The sequence below is a fragment of the Onychomys torridus genome, chromosome 19 (assembly GCF_903995425.1).
Source record: "Onychomys torridus chromosome 19, mOncTor1.1, whole genome shotgun sequence".
Taxonomy (NCBI): Eukaryota; Metazoa; Chordata; class Mammalia; order Rodentia; family Cricetidae; genus Onychomys; species Onychomys torridus.
The window spans coordinates 19,708,102-19,726,208 of record NC_050461.1 but is presented as its reverse complement, the minus strand read 5'-3'; positions in this window follow the sequence as shown (position 1 = coordinate 19,726,208).

The window sequence follows — 18,107 nt, the reverse complement described above, 5'->3', positions numbered from 1 at the left end:
AGATCCTAGAAAACCACTGGCCAGAGACCTAGATGAAATGGAAAGCTTCAAGTTCATTGGGAGACCCCATCTCAAGGGCATAAGGGAGAGAGCAGTAGGACAGGACAACTGATGTTTCCTCTGACTTGGAATCATGATCACATGCATATGCACCTGGAAATTCATATGGGTACATTATATAATAGTTTCAAAATAAAATAGCCCTTATGATAAGTATAATTTAGCTCCCTGTATTAACTAATGTCATGATGGGTTGAAAATTGGTGCATCCCAGATGACATTAGAACTGATTCAGAATCTATTATAAAAGTAAAAAAATCCATTATGTACTTTTTATATTTTTACTAAATAAATTATTTTACAAAATGTATAACCCCCAACTGGATACAATTATGTTACTCGTGTTTAGTTCTGCTTCCTACACAGTATCCATAACTTGTTGACTGAATTTCTTCCTTCCTTCGTTCCTTCCTTCATTCCTTTGTCCCTTCATTTCTTCATTCATTCCTTTGTTCCTTCATCCCTTCATTCATTCTTTCCCTTTGTTCCTTCTTTCCTGACTTTCTTTACTATCCTCATTAGTTCATTAGTTCCTTTTTGTGTTTTTTTTTTTTTTTTTTTTTTGGTTTTTCGAGACAGGGTTTCTCTGTGTAGCTTTGGCACCTGTCCTGGAATTCACTTGGTAGCCCAGGCTGGCCTTGAACTCACAGAGATCCACCTGCCTCTGCCTCCCAAGTGCTGGGATTAAAGGCATGTGCCACCAATGCCTGGCTTCTTTTTTTTGTGTTTTGTTGGCCCCTTTTGTAGTTATAAGTTACTCCTTGTATGAAGACTTTTCTCTATCCTGTATGTATTTAAAACTGTTTTCCTCTGAAGTACCATGAGTCAGTATCAGTAGGTCTGAGATTTTTTTTTTATAAAGCAGTAATTGCTTTATGGCCATTAAAGAACGTTGCACTTGAATGAGTTTGAAATAATCCTTAGAGTTTCTTTTTAATGACAGAAGAGGATTTGGTTTTCTCTTACACCCCAAAGGGTCTGGATCTTTCCATCAACAAAGATATAGGCAGTAGCATTTTTAAAAATGTTTTTAATTTTCTAGTGAACTGTCCTGTCCCATACATGGAACTGCAGGATGCAACATATTCATTTAAGTAAGGCAACACACAGGGAAATAGCAAAGTACAAAGTGATTTGAAAGCGGAAATGGGTTTAAATGAGGAAGGAAGTTAAAATAAATTAATTTTTTCTGAAAAATTCATGGGAGTCATATTATTATTTATCTACATAAAAATAAATATGATACTTACATGTGTATACATATGCAGTTTTAGTGAAATTGTCCCATCTAGGCTTATAATACAATAAAGAGCCATAGACTGTCTAACAAAAGCTCAACATCATACACAAGAAGCCCCCTTTTGTCTAAGGTCAAATTGTTGGGAAACAGGAGAAATGGTATTGAGAGCGGCTTCATCTCTGTCTAACAATAAGCGACTTTCGTTTTCCAGGCCAAGTGCTTACATGTCCTAACATAATTTGACTAATTGCTGTGCATTGATAATAAATATCTTTCAATTTCAGTATTTTTTACCTACATGTTGATCTTCAGTTTAAAAAAAACAAGGAGACAGAATAACTGAATAAAAATCGCATTTCAGAGTCATTTTGTGCATTTTAGATATGTGTGTGAGCATATGTGTATTAAGAATATCAATATTCAGTATTTTTGTATCATTTTTCAACTCTGCATTTTTTGTTGCTTAGGGAATGATGAACTGGAATCTCATTTATAAACTTCTGTCATTAGTTAATTATATGTATAGTCTCATTAGATTTTTTTATCTCAGAGATTCAATAACTTATTTTGCAAGATTGTGTAGTTCTTTTGGCTTAATCACACTCAAATGGATTTTCTGTCACAGTGGAAGAGGAATTTAGAAGAAAAAGCTAATATTAGTTTCTCTACTTTTCTAATTTTTGTAAAGACTCTGCACATTGAAACTTTAAAGGTATTATACAGTTTTTTAAATCATTTCTTGCATTCTAGCTAAGTTTATAAAACTAAGATACAAGTCCACAAAATTTTACTTACATTAAAATCATAATAGCTATGAGTCCATATGTATTCAATACAACACTGTCTCCATATTCTCATATAAATAATCTAAAGGCACAAATTGACTGTGTAACTAAATAAATGCATGCAATGCTTAATAGATACCTCAGTAATAATGAGCAGAAGGTCCATGTGGAAAATAAAATAAAATAAATTCAATGTATTTTTCTCTTGAAGAATCATTGAACATATTTAGAAAAATGTCACCCTATAATGACAAAGATCAAAACCTTAAATGTGTTATTACTCTCCATAGTATTCATTTTTAGTCAAAGAATAGAGATGATACAGTTAAGAACAAGTGTTTGATTGTTCAAAAGTCTCACACAGGCTAAATAGAGCAATGTTTTTTCCAATCAAGCTTTGTCATGGCCTAATGGAATTTGTTAATTGTTATATCATCATTCTTTTTAGTATATCATTTTCTCCAACATTTTCAGCTGAACAATGCTAATTGAACTATAGACATTCTCCTTGGCTAGTTTGTGTGGTTGGTTTTGGTCAGCAATTCATTAATTCTCTCATTCATGTTTTTGTTAAGTAGCATTAGAATCACCAAAAGCATATTAACTTTTCTATAAGCTTAGAAGAGAGAAAAGACAAAGATGAACACTGGCTATGTTTAGTCATGAAGCCTCCAGGGAATCTTTAGTCAAATCAGAGGACAAGTAAATAGGGAGTTAGGCAGAGAAGTACCATGGATAAAGACAGTGGTTTGTAGTAGAAAAACATGGACTTAGGGTTGTAGAAATATAAGTGGTAGTGACTGAAGGAGTTAGGGAATTCTTTGGAAACTTCTAGGATCATCACTTTTGTACTTCCAGGATCTTCTCATATAGTAAAGAATTTTTATTAAGGTTTTCATATATTATTTTGCTCTGTAGCTCCTAGATCATTATACGTATGCACTTGTGCTTAAGCTTTTAGAAGGAAGATAAGCATTTATTGCTTAACATGATGAGCCATAGTAAAAAAAAAAAAGTGGGTAGCAGAACTTTACTCAGTTATATTAACTATAAGCTTGTTGTTGTTATTTCTTTCTGTTCTCAACCCAGTTCAATCAAAATTACTAACAACAGGAAGGAAATAAAATAATACATCTTATACATAACTCCACAATTAACTGGCTACTATAGCTTGACTTAATATAAATAAATCATGTCCTCACCTGATATTATCTTCAAATCCTTTTATCTCCACACATTTGAGATAGTCCTGAGATTAGAGATTTAAATATCTAACGGTCTAGTACCTACTTCGGCACAATTTTTACATATACCATCACGAGATCCATTAAAAACATAAAATTGAATTGTGGAATTTACACTACATTATTCTTTATAGCCAGAACCAGAAACAGGTTTCCTACAGAAGAGAAGTAGCACTACTAAAGGAATAAATTAATGTTTTAAAGATTACTTGTTCTTACAGAATTATTTTATATAAAAATAAAATTGTTTAAAGAATAATTTAAGATTTAGTGGTATAGCGCTTGCTAGGCCCTGGGTTTGGTCTTCAGCTCTGAAAAAAAAATTAATTTAAAAATAGAAGCTTGATGTCTATAAAACTTTGTAGCAGTAAGAATTTTATTAAAATGTATGCTAAACTATATATAAATTAAATTTATTTCTCTTTTTAAAAACATTGCATCACTATTATTAGGTTATAAGCAAAATTATTAGAAACATGTTATTAGGGACCTTGATACTATTTACATGAAGAATTCTACAAGTCTAAACCTCAGGCATCAGTCAATGTGTTCCTCTGAAAGCTATGAAAAGAATTCCCACCATTACTCTTACAGTTTTAATTTTTTTCTCTATATCTTTGATAATTTCTTGGTGTTTAAATTCAGCAGTTCAGTCTTAGCTCCTACTGTGAGGAGCCACTATGTCCACACATTTTCCTTGGTGCCATTTCTCATGTGGTCACACATTTCCTTCAGTGGACTCCGAAGTTAACTGATTAAAGTACAGCATAATCTTCAGTGGAACAATTTGACTATAATGATGCTATTTCAGAATCTGTTCATGTTCTGATAGACTAAATAAACTAGGGAATCAACATATCTCTTTTTGTGAAGACAATTCAACCTCAAGCCATAACTTCATGGATAATACTCTGATCATCTTTTTTCTTTGTTTATTTTTTGTATTTTTGAGACATGTTTCTCTATATAGCCTTGGTTGTCCTGGAACTCACTCTGTAGGCCAGGCTGGCCTTGAACTCAGAGATGTCCCTGCCTCTGCCTCATAAGTGCTGGGATTAAAGGCGTGCATCATCAATTTTAACACTCATAAAATTAAAGCTATAGAGAAAATTATATTCAGATAACATCTAAATACAGATCTTAAGGATTTTATTTGAAACTTATAATATACTATTGGTTCCATGGGTGTTTATGAAAATTAGAATATTCAGCATAGTAGGCAGTCATAGTTCTCACACCCAGTGTCTTTTAGTACAGTGACTAAGGTGGACAACACTCTGTGTATGATGCTTCTTCATGTGTATCTGGTATTTTGTGAAAGACTGTATCATGAGGACAGTGGGTTTATTGGTGAAATTATTAAGGCAACTCCATGTAATTATAAGGGAGGTTTATTTTGTGGGATAACTCACAAATGAAGGAATAGGTAACAAGGTCTTAGAAAGGTGTAGCGTAGTCTGGCCATGTTCTCTGGAGAACTCTGCTTGGTCTACCTCCAGCGTCCAGGGTCCATGGACCAAGAGAGCCTGCCCATCTGGATCTTGGGTCTTCAGGGTCCTCTCTCAGCTCTGCCTTGTAGGCTTATAGACCTCAAAGTGGGTGGAACTTCTAGGTCAAAGCTGGATCAGTTACCCACTACATCTCTCCGTTTTGTCTAAATAACAACCTAATACAAGACTACATACAATAGGAATGGTTATCAAATATTGTCCAGGAGTAATAAGGGTAAATGGCATGTTAGAAAGATCATTCCAAAAGGTGTCCTATCCTAAAGACCTAAAATTAAGTTCTATCTAAGATATTATATATATACTAAGTTGTAACTTTAACTGTTAGTCTTCAATCCAATCAAAGACCTGAGAAAGAATATAATGACACCTGAGGAATGGAAGATGGATGCAAGCAACTTTTGGGAGTCTTGCAAGAGTAAACAGAGACAGCTGGCAGCCTGGACAGTCACCCAATGTTTCTCAGTATTGTTGGTGCATTCAAATTGGCTACAGGCCTAGAGTATCTGACAGACCATTTGCAGAAGCAGGAATTCCTGAGTCCATCTTACCCTATCTTGGCAGAGTTCAGAAGTCATTTTTCCTTGTGTCCTGCTTGTCCAGAAAGGACAGCATTTGTACTGTCAGGAGTTGAGGCAAGGGCAGTTCTTTGCCCAATAGGCCATTTTGTGCCATGAAGACAAACTTCCAAAGGGAAATGTCTTAGAAGCCCAATATTCTCTCAGGATCAAATTGGTGCTGCCAGGAGCAATTGTGTCTCATGTCAACAGAATTTTAAGTTATTTAAATGCCATATTCTCTAGGTCCATGAAGTGTTTGAAGATTAACTGTCCATCTGACCTATGTATCTGTAAATATGGATAACCTAACTAACATAACTTTAGATATGACAAGCATAGGTGACTATAAATGTATAAATAAATCTAAATAACCTATGGACTAAGGCTTCATGTAAACAAGGTAAGCAGTCTATAAGCGAATGTACAGTAAAGGACAATGACTTCAAAATTGTGATAATATACAAAATATCATTAACAGCGGTAGGAATGTATAGTGCAATAAGCAGTATGACAATAATCCTAGATATATATAAATATACAAAATATCCTAAACAGAAGTAGAATATACATACATTATGACAGATATAAATTTACATTTGTATCAATAAACAAATCTTTCAAATAAGAGTAGAAATATATGAATATTATAACAATATAGTTCTGTATTTGTATCAATATACAAATTATTTTAAACAGGAATATAAAAATAGTTTACATTTGTATCGACATATAAGAATCCCGGTGGTGGCGCACGCCTTTAATCTCAGCACTTGGGAGGCAGAGGCAGGTGGATCTTTATGATTTTGAGGCCAGCCTGAATCCAAGAAAGGCACAAAGCTAAACAGAGAAACCCTGTCTTGAAAACAAACAAAAAGAATCCATAACAGTGTAAATTACAGTGTAAATTATCTAATGCTGCTATTTTACTAAATTTGTTTACTAGTATATACAATAATCTAACATAGTATCTTATACGTATCCATTCCATTTCTTTTTTTTCCTTTTTTTAGATACTTTTTCTTTTCTTAAGGAGAATACTGAGTTTAATAGTTTCTTTTACCCCCAACCCTATAACCATTATCAATAACCCTGAGAAATATGAAACCTTAAGGAGAAGGGGTGTTGTTTTCTTAGAGTTGCTTCCTGCTGTTTAGGGAGTGATGCTCTGTTGGGTATTGTAAGAAAGCTCAGATGTTCTGTATGTCAAATGTCTTGCTCCGATTGGTTAATAAATAATAACATAATGATAATATAACATAATAATAATAAACAATAAATAAATAATAACATAATAATAATAAATAAAACATTGATTGTAAAGCAGGAAGTATAGGTGAGACAAGGAGAGAATAATTCTGGGAAGTGGAAGGCTGAGTCAGAGAGACACTGCCAGCCCCCACCATGACAAGTGAGATATAAGGTACTGGCAAGCCACGAGCCATGTGGCAACTTACAGATTAATAGAAATGGGTTAATTTAAGATAGAATAACTAGATAGCAAGAAGCCTGCCACGGCCATACAGTTTCTAAGTAATCTAAGTCCCTGTGTTTTTACTTGGTTGGGTCTGAGCGGCTGTGAGACTAGCCAGTGGTGGGTGAGAGAGATTTGTCCTGACTATGGGCCAGGCAGGAAAACTCTAGCTACAGTGGGTTACTTCTGAGATGAGAGAATTTTCAATGGAATTTAGGAAGAAGTCTGTGATTGAAGAAGACAAAAATTGGTGTAGAGTAAAACCAAAAACAACATAATTTAAAGTCATGAGGGACTGAAAAAAATGTTCAGGATTTAATGACAATCTGGTAGTTTTGTAGGAGCAAAGCAGAAACCTCAACTTCCCACAGGAACATAAAAGAAAAAAAAAACTGGACAGATGCCATGGTAAAATTATAAGGATTCATGAATGTAATCTTAAGGGACTTTAAATGTTCCAATAGCCATGGTGAACATAATGACTAGCATTTAATCAAGAGATTATGTTCGTGTGCTATATAGACTTTTTAACTTTAATCTTGTAGCAGAGTAGATTATAAAAGATATATTGGGTCTCTGTGGAAACAGAAAGAACAATCAAAAAGCAAATGATGTCTTTCAGATGTAAAGCCTCGAAAGCCTGAAATACAGCAGTGGTAGAGAGAATGTGCAAAGGGGCACACGGGGAGAGAATGAAAGTATGATTAACATCTTTGGCAATAAGTTCAATTCCTTAGCAGAAAGATGGAATGAAAAGTTGTTAACTCTGTAGTGCGGCATTGCACTGAACTGTGGATAGTGGGAAAAAGTAAATGAAAGTAAAGATTGAGGTTGGTAAGTACAGCTTCATAACCGGCAAGCTAGAATGACTCAGGGCGTCCCCACAGACATGTTTTTGTGTGGATGAAGATGCAGGATCTTCTGACCTCATATTCTGGTGGTGAGTGGACCAATTCCCCAGGGTCATCTGGAGAGTTTGTGGACAGAGTATCTAACTGATGGTGATAACATTTTCCTTCCCATTATATATCAGTTTATAAGCATGGTTTATAATGAGATTAATGTTCCCTTTAGTGAAAATGGAACCAATGATTCCCTATCTCTCTTGGTAAATGATGAATGATGAATTAAAACCAAGATGAACAGTGAGATTCTGACAAATAATGTCCTTCTGTGGACACCACATGGGGTATCATATAGTGGCCCTGTATGATGAAGAGGAACTTGTGTTAGACTTTATGAGATTATTGGTATAATATGGGAGGCTATATATAGAATATTAGACAATACATGGAATAAGTGAATATATAGATAGATAAAATTATATGGAAATATTCTCATACACAATGATGAACTTAGATCTCAATAATTTCAAAATGAGAAGTGAGTGAAATATATAATCTAGTTAATAGTAATACACAAAGACAAATTTTTGTGTTGTGAAATAAATTCATATAATGTATTGCTGCTGGCAAAAGCTGGAGAAATAAAGAGGCATGTGGGGCTCTTGATCTTATTTGTGGTATAATTCTGCTAGTATTTCATTGAAAATTTATGCATTTGTGTTTATTATAGATGTTGCCCTGGAGTTTCCCCCATTTTAACTTACGTTTAATCTCTGGGTTTGCATAATCATATTGTGACAGGCATTAGGAAGTTTTCTATATATTTCTTTAATAGGTCTGTTGAATACCTGACATCTATTGTTGAGTTGCTTTATTATATTTCTTAGTTCATACTCCATCATGTTTATTTTTGGCAAATATTTTCTTCCAGGGTGTGTATAATCCATCTGAGTGTTGGTAAACTTACATGTAGGTGTGTATGCACATGTGTGTTTATATGGATGTGAGGCCATAGGTCAAACTTGTGACTCATATTTTTATTTTCTTTCTATTCTCTTTCACAGAGCTAAAGTATTTCAAATTTTAATGAAATACAATTTATTTATTTTTCTTTCATGATTATTTTGTTCATAGTGTAACTAAAATACCATTGATAAGCCCAAAGTTAGCTTGATCTCTTCCTTTCAGGAACTGTAGTTTTTGCACTTTGCATTTATGTTTATGATCCATCTGTCTTGTGTTAAGTTTTATTGAGTCTACTGATTATGTCTATTTTTTGCATGTAGATTTCTGGCATATTTTGTTAGCTTTGTTTCAATCTTGGTCTCCCACATTTCTTCTAGCTTGTTTAACCAATAAAATGTTATAAAACCATTTTCAGCTATGCATATGCTATGATTGACTGGTTTTAATTCTCATTATGGGATGAATTTCTTCAATTCTCTCACACCTGAAAAGTCTTAGTAGGTGATAGACTGGTGAATTTTACATTTTGGGGTGTTGAATATTCTCAATTTATTTAAATGTTATGATACTATTTTTCTGGCATTCTGCTAAGCTATTTGTAAGTGCAAGAGCTCTTTCAGATCACAACCGTATGATCTTTAAATTAGGATTAATTAATTTATATCATTAAGATACAAAGCTAAAATCAGATTTTAGCTTTTGGATATTTTTCCCTCTGAAATCAAGAAGGCATTTTTTTTGTGCTGCATCTAATGCCTGTATGTTATGACTTTTCTAGTGTGTTTGATAAGTATACCAGATAAGTCAATGAATTGCTGACCACTCAATCCTGATTAACTCCAGAGTCCATGGAAAGGTGGGAAATGAAAACTGACTTCACAAAGCTGTCCTCTGAACATCCATATGTAAGTCATGATACAAGGATTCACACACAGACACACAGAGACACACAGACACACACCCAATTTTAAGTTTAAGAGTTCCAATGTGGAAAGACAGTATTTTTTTTTTCAGAGTTAAAGCCTAAGAGATCAGAGCACTAGCAAAGCCCAAGACTACCTTTATCTTACCAGTCTGTGCAGTCTCTTGCCGAGAGAGAGAGAGAGAGAGAGAGAGAGAGAGAGAGAGAGAGAGAGAGAGAGACAGAGAGACAGAGAGAAAGAGAGGGAGAGAGGGAGAGAGAGAGAGAGAGAGAGAGAGAGAGAGAGAGAGAGAGAGACTCCTGTGTGATCTTTTTATTGCCTTCCTGTTCTACCTTCTCATTGGCTCTAAACCCAACCACATGATTTCCTCATCACTGCCTGTGTATAAAGACCTCCAGGTCTATTAAAGGTTCAGGTCACCGCTTGGTTGTATCCTTGAACATACTCAGTATTTTTAAGTACATAAATCTGGCCATAATAGAGTTTGTAGTACTCTTTCCTTTAACCCATGCAGGTCATGCCTTCCCAAACCTGCAGCAGATTCTTTACATGCTTGACCTGATCAGCACTCTGCTAATGATGGCAATGCATGGGAACCAATGTAATGTGAATTGGCTACCCAACCTCTAGCTTCCCCACAGCATGTAAGCCAGTCTAGTGTATAAATATATATTCATTTCTCTCAGTTCTGTTCCTCTAGAGAACCCTGAAAATACACCACTGTTTAGGGTGATGGACTTCTTAAAAATGTGTACTACATATTTTAATGATATTATCTCTACAAACTCTTTTTCCTCTTCATATATATATGAGAGAGAGCGACTAGAATTCTCTATTGAGAAAAAAACTGTGATATTGATACTTTCTTTCTTAGTGTGGCTCATTGGATTAACATCAAGAGTTGTGTGTGTTTTCTGCACAGAACATAGTTTCATTACTCTTTCTGTCCATTTAAAACTCCATTGTGTACATAGAGTATGTTTTCTCTAGTAATTTGCCTACTGTTGGACGTTTAGGCTGCTTAAGTCTTGTGAATAGTGATGTACTTTTATTTTCAGTACTAGAGGTTTGATATAGGGCCTTGTGCATGTTAAGCAAGCACTCTCTGAATGAGATGAGCCTCAGCCAACATTTTTTCTTTTTCTTTCTTTTTGTTTTTTCCTTCCTTCCTTCCTTCCTTCCTTCCTTCCTTCCTTCCTTCCTTCTTTCCTTCCTTCCTATCCTTTCTTTTCTTTTTTTGAGACAGTTTTTTTTTTCTGAAGTTGCCCAGGTTTGCATAGAAGTCACTCTGTATTCCAGGAGGGCACTGAACTTCTGATCCTCCTTAGTCAACAAGTAATTGAAATTTTGAGCTTGCTATTTTTTTGTATTGTGGCACATTAATTATTAAATTATCATGTTTGTAGATTCTGTTATTTTTCTTAATATGCCACTTGAAGAAATATTAAAAATAATTCTTGAGAAGTATTTAGCAAGTATATTCCTATAGTCATTTTAAATGCGCATTTTCATATTTAAGAATTTTTAAAGATTAATGGAATAAATTGTTTTTAAAGAGTTTTTATGCTTAAATCGAAAAGATCTCTAAAATCACTAATACATGCCTCTCTATTTTAAAGGGCATCAAATTGTCTAAAGTCACATTTAATAGTAAAATATGTGGTGGTATTGTGTTCCCTAATATATTGTGCACCCTAATAAATTTATCTGGGGTCAGAGAACAGACAGCCACTAGATATAGCACCCCAACGCAGTGGCTAGAAAATGGGTCAGAGCAAGCCATAACAAAAGCTGAGCGGTGGTGGTGCACACCTTTAATCCCAGCACTTGGGAGGCAGAGCTAGGTGGATCTCTGCGTTCAAGGATACAGCCAGCATGGAGACACAAGCCTTTAGTCCCAGAAAGCGAGGCTTTAATCTCAGGGAGTGATGGCAGAAAGGGAAAGATATATAAGACGTGAAGACCAGAAACTAGAGGCATTTGGCTAGTTAAGCATTTGGCTGGTTCAGCATTTGGCTGGTAAAGCTTTTAGGGTTTAGAGCAATACAGTTTACCTGAGATTCATTCTGGATGAGGACTCAGAAGCTTGCAGTCCGAGGAAGTAAGACCAGCTGAGGAACTGGTGAGGTGAGGTAGCTGTGGCTTGTTATGTGTCTCTGATCTTCCAGCATTCACCCCAATAACTGACCCCAGGTTTGTTCTTATTAATAAGACCTTTTAAGATTCCTGCTACAAAAATATGATTCAGTTTATGAAAAATTGCATGATGTATGTCTTGTTAGTGTGGAGGTGCTGTGTAGATGGTATACATGCTCATTGGTATGGGTGTGCGCACATATATGATTTCACATATGGACACCAGAAGTGTATGCCATATGTCTTTCCTTGATTGCTCTCTCCCTTTACTTGTGAGACATGATCTCTAATAAAATGTGAAGTTCATTCAATTAGACCGGCTAGTTAATGAGTCTCAGAGATCTTGGACTCCCTGCCATTCTTCTCTGCTGCTGTGCATCAGGTTCTGAGCATCTTAAATAATTCTGGATTTTTATGTAGGATCTGGAGATCTACACTCAGCTCTGCCTGTTTGTGCAGCTGTCAGTTTACTAGCTGACCCATTCAATTAGCCCTATAAGATAAGATTCTTAACTATAGTCCTATTTTTGATATAAGTAATATTACTTAAATCAATCATTTGAAAATGGAATGACAGCAAGCTTTGAGATTCACATTCATGGAAAATATTTATGAAAGTCTGCTCTATTCTTAAAGTCTACAAATGTACTTCAATTTAGAACAAGTAGGTGAGGGAGAAAAACTATACTCGCAAAGTATATGCCTCAATTTTCCATGCTGAATCAACCCTGAAAATATATATCTTGTCTGTTGTATTGATTTGTTCAGATTAGTCCCCTTTCCCTCTTATTGAATGTGCAACTACATGACTATGGAGCATGAAGATATTGTAGTCCATGGGGTTTGTTAGAACCAAAATATCATTTTAAGCCTTAGAAATTTATTTCTCACTCTGTGGGAGACCGAAAATTCTAAGATCAAAGAAGCAGCAGGCTGAGCATCTAGTAAAGACTCATTCCTTCATTCATAAAAGGCTGTCTTCTTGCTGTCTGGACCACATATGTTGGAAGGAACCAGGAAATCCTCTGTCATAGGAATATAAATCTTACTAATCAGATCTCCACCTCTGTTGTAATGCCTGAACATTCAATAATTGACATATAAATGCATCTTTATTTTCTTTATCTAATTTCATTTGTGGAAAACATTTCATAAGACTTTCCAAAATAGAGGAAATACCTCTAACTGTAGGAAATTCCTCATTATTTCTTATAAACTATTTCAAGGACATAATAAATGAACTCAAAGGGAGGGGGAATTAATTTCGCTTATGCTTAAGCTGATTCTTCCAGTGCTTTATGCACCTTGGAATATTTGAAATTATTAGGTATTTATTGCCTTAACCTAAGTACCCAGGTTCCTGGTATCTAGAAATATAATACTTCAGTGATGATATCACCATTCTTGGGGACTTCATGAGGTGACAAAATAACTCATAATTTTTTGTGTGTGTTCAGAGCCAAACTTCATTTTTGTGTCAGTGCCAAATCAAGGACAGCTCCATGGCATTGCTTATATCTGCAAGAAACACAACTCTGGAAGCATGTAGATGTAAGACCTCCCCAATTCGCTCTTTAATGATAAGATTTTAGTCCTTTAAAGTTCCATGTGTTTATGTAGTATATATTGATCATATCTATCCACTACTAACTCACTCCCACTCTTCTGACTGTCCCACATTACATTCCTTCCAGCTTCACAACCTCTATTTAGTTTTTTTAAAATGTTTTTGTTATTAATAATCTCTTGGGACCAATTAGTGCTTACCATATGTTTGTGGGGTATGTGACCATGCACTAGCAACTCACCTGTAGCAACAACTCCCCAAAGAGAGTGACTTTCTCTCCTTCAGCATACATCAACAGTGAAAGTAGAGAATGGAGATGGTAGATTGTGTCAAGCATGGAGGAGCCTGGAAATGAGAAATTGAGGTGTTAGTGGAAGGCTTATCCAAAATGAATGTGCATGTAAAAGCTATATGGAAACCTACTATCTTCTGACCCAAAGAAAAATTCAATTACCAGGGATAGTAAAGCACAGCTGACCTGAAAGAAGGTGAGCAACATACACAGGGATAAAAGTTTAAGTTGAGATGGAAGGATTAGGTAGAGGAGAATGTAAAGGATGGTCTAACAAAAACTAAGGGTCATAAAGAAGTCATATAGAAATTTAATGGTTTGGAAGATAGTAAAAAATATAGCACATGTTATCATTATAGGAAGTTTGAATAAACATACCTATATAGATGGACAGTGATGTTCTCCGAAGACATAGGTCATTAAATAAAACTTTCAGTGTCAGACCCTGGATACCACCCTACAAGTTTTTGGTCAGGAAGGTCCCATAGGCCCTCAAATCAACATAGGCTATTGCCACTTCTATTGATTGCCCAAGACCACTAGATGGTAAGAATTTATTGCTAAAGACATTATCCACTTTGAATGAAGGAGATAGTGAAATCAACCTTGAATGAATCAGAAAACATTCTCATTCCTGGCTAGCTTACACACTCTCATGGGATGCTATGCAGGCTGTAGGGAAGAAGTCTTTACCTCTTACTTGCAAACATTGGGATGCCTTCACTTTGAATGTAGGCCATAGAAGAATAGGAATACAGCTCAGTTGCTGGACTGCTTGCCTAGATTGTACAATGCCCTTCATTTCTGCTCCCAAATTGTGGAAAACCATGAGCAACACATCCTTGTAGTCTTGTTACTCCAGAATTGGCAGCATAAGAATTAGAAGTTTCCTATTCCTAAGATCTGTCCATCAGTGTGTTTGTATTGAGGGCAGCCTGAACTACATGAGACCCTTTCTCTAAGAAACTATTGTTTTAATAAAATGAAACTAGGATAGTGATGCCTGACTCATTTTCATAAAAATGAGAAAAAAATTATGGTGCTTTAATTATGGGGGTGGGGGAGATAAACACATAACAAGGATGGTGGAGCATCAAATAACAGTAAAGATGTCAGAAAAAGTCACGAGGAATTTTACTGTCTACCAAAAAATACCCATAATGGACATAAGTTGGTGTATCACTATACATATATAGTTAAAAAGAAGGATCCAACTGTGCTGATGATGAACCTTTCAAGAACCACTGACCATTGCACAAAAACCTAACATCCAGCACAAGAAGCTCTCTTTTGAGTAGTTTGTCAGGGTTGTTCAAGAGACTCCCAAAATATAACAAGCTACTGCTATTGACCTTGGTTGTCCCCCAAAGGTTGAAAGTAAGTCCCTATAGTTGAAGATACCTTGCATTTTAGAAGCAGGGCCCAGAGACCTCTGAGTTGGAACTTACCTGAATTCTTCCTCCCTGAGGACTAACTTCCTTGCTACCAGAAGATGCCATTCAGGCTTGTATATATAGGAGGTAAGTAACCAGCAGTCCTACCAAGATACGATATCTGTAAATCACAACAATTTCAGCATGGCACAATAACTCTAAGCGTGCAATGATGACACATACCTTACTGTCAACAAACACCTCTCCAACTGGAATTAAGATATGCTCAAGAAGAGTGAGATCAAACCTGGTACTGGAACTCTCACCAGCTACCTAGAATATGGAGGATCTTGGAGGAGATTCTGCAACTCCCACTTGGCTAACCCAGTGTAGTAGTCCCTAACCTCATTCTAAATGCTTGTATAGTTCTGACCCTTCTTCAGTGAAACTTCTCTTTCAAGCACACAGGGAACATTGCCAAAGGTCAGCCGAAAGACTTTGAGATCCAGAGGATCAGGGAGCTTGCTGTGAAATTTGTCTCCTAGTAATGTCTGGAACTATATCCATAAAACATCACCAACATGTTTACCTAAACATGTGCTGGACATGAACAGTAGACATATTAACATGAATGGGAGTGGGGAGATCCCAGAGGGCTTGAACTCTACTCTAAGAACAGCTAAGGAATCTGAAAGTGGAAGAAATAGATTTCCATAGGGACAAGCACATCAATTATTTATCTAATACCAAAGAATCACTGAAATATGCATACAAGGAACATTATGTGTACATATGTATATACATATTAATCATATACATATTTAACAATAATTAATTTAGAAAGAAGCCATGAATTTGAAAAAGAGCCAATGAGGGAGATTTGGAGAAAGGGAAGGAAAGGACGAAATGGTATGATTATAATCTCAAAAACTAAAAGAAACAATTAAAAAATAAAATCAAGGGTGCAGGAAATGCAAGCCATCATTAAAATGGAAACTTACTGTCCATATCCTTCCCAGACTCTTCTCTGAATAGTCATTCTTCACTTCATGTTCCCATTCCATGCTTCTCTAAAAAATGAGGCTGAACTAATGGACGACTATATATCCTGTCTCAAATTCCCTACCGTTTCAAATGAACACTATGAACTCATGTCTAAATGAACTCTTAAGTCATTAAAATAAAAGAAACTTTTCTTTAAAGGGAAAAATTTTCAGACTTGAAGATTTGGGCAATAAAAGGGACACCATATCTATACTCAGTAGAAGTATATGCTTTTTGAAGATAAAAGCAAATTGGACAGATAGCATCCGAAGAGAAGGCTAATTTCAGTTATACATTCAATTATCCTTTGTAAAAATAGCCCATTAGGCCTATTTATTTACTCTATGTCATTTTTAATGATATAAAATTATGACTTAAGATGTCATATTAAAATTTCAAAATACTGGCATTATGAATACATAAAATACATACATGTATATACATATATAAAATAATATTTATATTATCACATCCTAGACCAATTAAAACTAATCCACAATCATAGAAGTCACACCACAATTCACCTGATATAGGTGTGGGAACTGACTTAAAAAAATCATTTAGATGTTTTGAATAGAATGGAAATGGTTTGTATTATGAATAGAGTATATTTTTATGGATTTATGATTTCAAAACTAATTGAATTATCAACTTCTAATGCATAGACTTTGCTACATCTATGCATGTCTAAATCAATTCATTTTAGAAATGTTTGTAATTGCTCTAAAAATGAAATTCTTACTGTACATTTAATATCCACTTATGAGTGAGCACATACCATGTTTGTCTTTCTGGACTGAGCTCAAGGGATCCTGATGAAGAGAGGGAGGAAGAAGTATAGGAGCCAGAGGGGTCAAGGACATCACCATAAAACCCACAGAAACAGCTAACCTGGCTCATAGGAAATCACAGAGTCTTAACCAAGAACCAGGGAGTCTGCATGGGACAGACCGAGACCCTCTACATATATCTAATAGTTGTGTAGCTTAGTCTACTTGTGGGACTCCTAACAATGGGGGCATGACCTGCCCCTAATGCTTGGCTGGATTTTGGGAAACTGTTTCTCATACTGAATTGTCTTGCCAAACCTAAATACAAGAGGAAGTGCTTAGTCTTATAGCAACTTGATATGCAATACTTTATTGATACCCTTGGGAGGCCTGCCTCTTTCTGAACAGAAACTAAAGAGGAGTGGGTTGGTGGGGGCAGAAGGGACATGGGAGGAGGGAATGGGAGGAGAAAACTATAGCCTAGATGTAAAATTAATTCATTAAAACATAAAAATTAAATAAAAATGCAATTCTTAAATACATATTTGGCAAAATGATCACATGACTACTACATTGAAAGTAAAATGATTACTGAGAGAAATTAAGAAGATTGTAACGAGTACATGCACCACATTTTAGTGTTGTTTTGATATTTAAATATCAAATTGAGTTTAAATGCTTTATGAAAATGACAGAAATGTTAAAAATGGAATTGGAGTACCAACATCCTCATCTTAAAACCTATTATAGGAATTTCTGAAGGAAGACAGTGAGACTGTCCTTTCACATGGTGACATCATTCTGAAAAGTTAGGTGAATAAGCCAGCAGAACAAAATAGAAACTGGAGATAGAAAAACACTTATGGGGCACCACTGCCAAGATATTCCAATGACAAAGCAGAGCTTTAAGTTTAGAGCGGACTCAGTGGGCAAGTGTTGGCAAAAGCAAGAAGGAACTGAGTTCAAACCTTAGCACCCACATGGCTACAGCCACCAGCTATTTCAACCCTAGTGCTGTAGCTAGAGACAGGTAGATCACAGGAGGTTGCTGGAGAGGCAGCCAGAGGAAACCATGGACTGAAGGATCAGTGAGAAGCCCTAGAAAAATAAGGTGAAAAGACATGGAGGAAAACACATGATATCCTTCTCTGGCCTCTATTTGTGTGTGACAGGACCCAAGCATAATACACACATGTTGGCATACACCACACATACATAAACACACACAAGACACTCATTCACAAACAGACAAATATTTTCATCAAGTGCATTTGAGGAGCTCCATAACAGTAAATAGACTTAATCCACACCTCTAGACAAGCA